Below are 6,000 nucleotides of genomic sequence, written 5' to 3' on the forward strand. Positions count from 1 at the left end.
CGCTGACGGTTGCTGCATGGTGGGTAAAGGTGATCTGGCGGTCATACGTCATGCCCAGGAATTTGGGGTGGGGATTGTACTTCACCGGTTGGTCCTTTAGCCGAAGAGATGGGCGCCAGTTGGCCTCGTGTTGGTGCTAAAAAAGGAGCATTTCAATTTTTGGACCGAGAGTTCCATTTTCCAGCGTCGGCTCCATGTCTCAATATGGTTTAGCGACTGTTGTGGCTCCAACTTCAGGAAACATCACTACGTGGCGTTGGAGATACTGAAGAATTCCTGGCAACAACGAGAGAACGCAGTCCTCCCCTCCCAACATCTGGGCCCATGGGACCTTGTTCCCTGACTGTCCCCCGATAGAGCTCGTGCACGTGACGTCACCATTTGCATGGCGCCATATTGTCGGTCAAAAAGAGCTGCTCGACAGTGTGGGGGACATTGAACCAGAGCAGAATACCCACAATGCCCGAGACTTGTTGTGCTGTTGGTTGTTACAACAGAAGAGAAAGATATTCACAGATATCATTCTATGGAATACCAGCTGAAAAGACGAGAAAAGATCAATGGATTTTGGCAATTAAATGTGATAGATGGTGCCCAACCAAATACACACGACTATATAGAGATCACTTCACTTCAGGGAGGAATTATTATTCTTAATCTCAAATTCCCAAAAATTATTTATAATGCCAAGTTGCCTCTTTTGAGAACAATGCGTTAAAAAAAAAAAAAAAAAAGAAAAGACGGAGTCGTCTCCAACATACACGGAGGCGTATTGCGGCCACACATTAAACTTCGGTAAACCTCTCCCTGACAGGCGTTTTTTTTTTTTTTTTTTAAGGACGACGACAGCCAAGGTGATCAGAGAGACAGGCAGGAGAGTACTTGGTGTGTCATCTGGTAGGAAAGGGGAGAAGGAGACTTGGTGGTGGAACCCCATAATACAGGGAGTCATACAAGGAAAGAGATTAGCGAAGAAGAAGTGGGATACTGAGAGGACTGAGGAGAGGCAAAAGGAGTACATCGAGATGCGACGTAGGGCAAAGGTAGAGGTGGCAAAGGCTAAACAAGATGCATATGAAGACGTGTACACCAGGTTGGACACGAAAGAAGGAGAAAAGGATCTGTACAGTTTCGCCAGACAGAGGGATAGAGATGGGAAGGATGTGCAGAAGGTTAGGGTGATTAAGGATAGAGATGGAAATGTGTTGACTGGTGCCGGTAGTGTGCTAAATAGATGGAAAGAATACTTTGAGAAGTTGATGAATGAAGAAAATGAGAGAGAAGGAAGAGTTGAAGAGGCAATTGTGAAGGACCAGGAAGTCGCAATGATTAGTAAAGGGGAAGTCAGAAAGGCACTACAAAGGACGAAAAATGTAAAGGCAGTTGGTCCTGATGACAGACCAGTGGAGGTATGGAAGCAATTTGGAGAGATGGCTGTGGAGTTTTTGACCAACTTATTCAATAGAATACTAGCGGGCGAAAAGATGCCTGAAGAATGGAGGAAAAGTGTTCTTGTTCCCATTTTTAAGAACAAAGGGGATGTTCAGAGCTGTGGGAATTATCAAGGAATAAAGTTGATGAGCCACACAATGAAGTTATGGGAAAGAGTAGTGGAGGCTAGACTCAGGACAGAAGTAAGTATCTGCGAGCAACAGTGCGGTTTCATGCCTAGAAAGAGTACCACAGATGCATTATTTGCCTTGAGGATGCTAGTGGAAAAGTACAGAGAAGGTCAGAAGGAGCTACATTGTGTCTTTGTGGATCTAGAGAAAGCTTATGACAGAGTACCAAGAGAGGAACTGTGGTACTGCATGCGTAAGTCTGGTGTGGCAGAGAAGTATGTTAAAATAGTACAGGACATGTATGATGGCAGCAGAACAATGGTGAGGTGTGCCTTAGGTGTGACAGAGGAATTTAAGGTGGAGGTGGGACTGCATCAGGGATCAGCTCTGAGCCCCTTCCTGTTTGCAGTGGTAATGGATAGGCTGACAGATGAGGTTAGACTGGAATCCCCTTGGACCATGATGTTCGCAGATGATATTGTCATATGCAGTGAAAGCAGGGAGCATGCAGAGGAACAATTGGAAAGATGGAGACATGCACTGGAAAGGAGAGGAATGAAGATTAGCCGAAGTAAAACAGAATATATGTGCGTGAATGAGAAAAGTAGAGGGGGAAGAGTGAGGCTACAGGGAGAAGAGATAGCGAGGGTGGACGACTTCAAATACTTGGGGTCAACAATACAGAGCAATGGAGAGTGTGGTCAGGAAGTGAAGAAACGGGTCCAAGCAGGTTGGAACAGCTGGCGAAAGGTGTCTGGTGTGTTATGTGACAGAAGAGTGTCTGCTAGGATGAAGGGCAAAGTTTACAAAACAGTGGTGAGGCCGGCCATGATGTACGGATTAGAGACGGTGGCACTGAAGAAACAATAGGAATCTGAACTCGAGGTGGCAGAAATGAAGATGTTGAGGTTCTCGCTCGGAGTGACCAGGTTGGATAGGATTAGAAATGAGCTCATCAGAGGGACAGCCAAAGCTGGATGTTTTGGAGACAAGATTCGAGAGAGCAGACTTCGATGGTTTGGACATGTTCAGAGGCGAGAGAGTGAGTATATTGGTAGAAGGATGCTGAGGATGGAGCTCCCAGGCAAAAGAGCGAGAGGAAGACCAAAGAGAAGGTTTATGGATGTGGTGAGGGAAGACATGAGGGCAGTTGGGGTTAGAGAGGAAGATGCAGGAGATAGGCTAAGATGGCAAAAGATGACACGCTGTGGCAACCCCTAACGGGACAAGCCGAAAGGAAAAGAAGAAGATTCTCAAATAAGTCCAATGTGTATTTAAAAAAAGAAAATAAACCGTCGGTCACAGTAGTGTTTACGTAGGTTAACACATGGCTGCAACACACTTCCATGTACAGGAGCTGAAGCCTATCCCAGGAGTTTATTTTCTTTTTTTAAATCTGCTCTGTACTCATTTGAGAACAAAGCCCCGTAGCTCAGTGGTTAGAGCACTGGTTTGGTAAACCAGGGGTTTGGCGTTGTGGGTTTGTATCCCACTGGGGCCTCCACTCCCTGAGAAGGGTTGCGTCAGGAAGGGCATCGGACGTAAAAATTGTGCCAAACATATATATACGTTCATCTGAGGTGACACGCTGTGGTGACCCCAAAAGGGACAAACCAAAAGAAACACACACACACACTCATATGGGAACAATGCAAGTTAAAAAAAAAAAAAAAAGTGTCTGTCACGGAGAGGTTTATACCGAAGTTTAACGTGTGGCCGCAACACGCTTCTGTGTATGTTGGAGACGACTCAGTCTTTTTTTTAAGCAGATTTTGATGGTTTGGACACGTTCAGCGGCGAGAGAGTGAGTATGTTGGTAGAAGGGTGCTGAGGATGGAGCTGCCAGGCAAAAGAGCGGGAGGAAGACCAAAGAAAAGGTTAATGATGTTGTGAGGGAGGACATGAGGACAGTGGGTGTTAGAGAGGAGGATGCACGAGATAGGCTTAAACGGAAAACGATGACACGCTGTGGCGACCCCTAACAGGACAAGACGAAAGAAAAAGTTAATGAATGAGAGTTTGTGTAAAACCAGGGGTCATTTATTTATATATTGGGGGAGGCCCCGTAGCTCAGTGGTTAGAGCACTGGTTTGGTAAACCAGGGGTTGTGGGTTCATATCCCACTGGGGCTTCCACTCCCTGAGAAGGGTTGTGTCAGGAAGGGCATCCGGCGTAAAAATTGTGCCAAACATATATATGCGTTCATCTGAGGTGACACGCTGTGGTGACCCCAAAAGGGACAAACCAAAAGAAACACACACACACACTCATATGAGAACAATGCAAGTTAAAAAAAAAAAAAAGTGTCTGTCACGGAGAGGTTTATACCGAAGTTTAACGTGTGGCCGCAACACGCTTCTGTGTATGTTGTGCGTTCATTTGAGATATATTATATATTTGTATTGAAAAAAATCTGAGTGGCTCCATCACTATGTGGGATTTATTCCTGATTCAGAACAGATCCAGCAATGAAGTGTTTGTATACGCCTCGACTTTCAAACTGTTCGATGTAAATGACGATGACTTACCAGATACATGTGTACATCCAGTTGTTCAAGACAAGCGGAAACGGGTTAACAGTCCACTTTCTTATTGGCAAAAACATCGACTTCTGCATTAAATATGGGTCCTCTATGCCAAGTGTCTCTAATTTTTCCACATACCTTCGTTTATTATCACCTTCTAAATGTAACGGTATTGGACAAAACTCTGGGCGTCGTGCTGTAAGACATATTTTCGTCCCGTCTCCAACCGACTTAGCATTGAAGAATGCCTTGCTAGACCATCAATATAGCAAGTCACGTGATTTCCGTGGAGTAGGTGCACGAGGTCTATTGGACCCTTTTACTCAACCTCCTCTGCGCCGGAGATATGGAACGCAAACCTGGTCCTTCTCAACCATGTGGAGAGTGCCGGGACAACAACACAGTAAACGCCCTCCGTTGCGCCCAGTGCCATCAACAATTTCATAAAAAATACAGTGGCCTTACTAGGACAGAGGTTGCCAGACGACAGCAGTCTTCCACTGCTGAAGGTGTTGTCTGCAAGCATCAGTAGACCACAACCGTCCCTGATGTGGCAAAAGTTTCAGGTTCGACCAAAACAGGTTTACTTGCAGTTCCTGCAAACTGCCTCGCGGATGCACAGATCTGACACAAAACGAGCAAGAGCAGGCCAAAAGAGCAGTGCTGTACCGGACATGCTGTCATGATCCTGCCGGTTCAGCACGAGCTGTGCGGGTGTCCGCGCAGGTGCGCTGATCGGAAGGTGCACACCTGCGCCTCATGCAGCCTGATTATGCTATGGATTTATATGACCGCGATGACAACTGGCCGGCGCCAGTTCGTATGATCTTCATGTCCCATTTGTGTGCTCCGGTATCCCTGATTGAACCTGTGTGTACCGACCTTCGTCCGTTCTCCGACCAACCTTGTAAGCCTGACTCCTTTGATACTTCTGCCTGCGTTGATTGTTCTCCCGTGTACCGACTCCTGCCTGTCCGCTCATCTGCTCTCTTCGCCCGACGTCCCAACTACCGCTGCTGCACCGGACTGCCTGCTCGATCCCCTACCTCTGCATATAATAAACGTGTCTCTTCTTGAACTACCTTGCGTCTTCCGAGTTCCTGCATTTGGGTCCTACTCTCGTTTCCGATGGGACGTGACACATGCTGCCTCAGACATCAGTGAATTGATCACCCAGAAAATGATACCCAACCACCCAACAACACCAACCAAGACGATGATAGGGACAGGCACCGCCCAGTACCATGCGCCCGGTGTACAGAAATCATCCGATACAATGCCTTAGAGCTGTGTGTGGCACATGTGGCGCTCCATACCACCTACCCTGATCTCAAAGAGAGGCAGTCAGAGATGGACACCAGGAGTGGAGATGCTGTCCTAATAAAGGTGTAGAGAGCAGCACCCACCCCCGCTATCGACCTCCTCCAGCAACAATCAAGATTTGCTCGACGACCCACCACAGCTGACCAGCCAAGAGAAGAGCCTGAAGTCCAGCTTGATGGCGCTTAGTCCACAAAGTGTAAGGGACGTGTCCGTCGTGGTGCCAGACGTTTCACGTGTAGCCGATGCAAAAGGCCCTCCCACATCCAATGCATGATAACGGTGAGAAGTAAAGCAAATGTGCTCCTTCAGATTCCAGGGTGACCGCCGAGACATGAGCAAGAGGTGGCTGTGGATCAGGCGCCGCCAAGACATGAGCAAATGCCGGCTGTGGATCAGGCGCTGCCGAGACATAAGCAAATGCCGGCTGTAGATCAGGCACCGGTGAGCCATGAGCAAGAGGCAGCTGTGGGTTACCAGGTGCCTCCTCAGCCTGCTGCCATCCAGGCTTGGTTGGTATGGATACGAGGGTGGCAGAGTGCACACCGACTTCTGAAGGTGAACTGGGAAACATTGGTGATATAGATTCACTT

The sequence above is a fragment of the Syngnathoides biaculeatus genome, chromosome 15 (genome assembly GCF_019802595.1).
Source record: "Syngnathoides biaculeatus isolate LvHL_M chromosome 15, ASM1980259v1, whole genome shotgun sequence".
Classification (NCBI taxonomy): domain Eukaryota; kingdom Metazoa; phylum Chordata; class Actinopteri; order Syngnathiformes; family Syngnathidae; genus Syngnathoides; species Syngnathoides biaculeatus.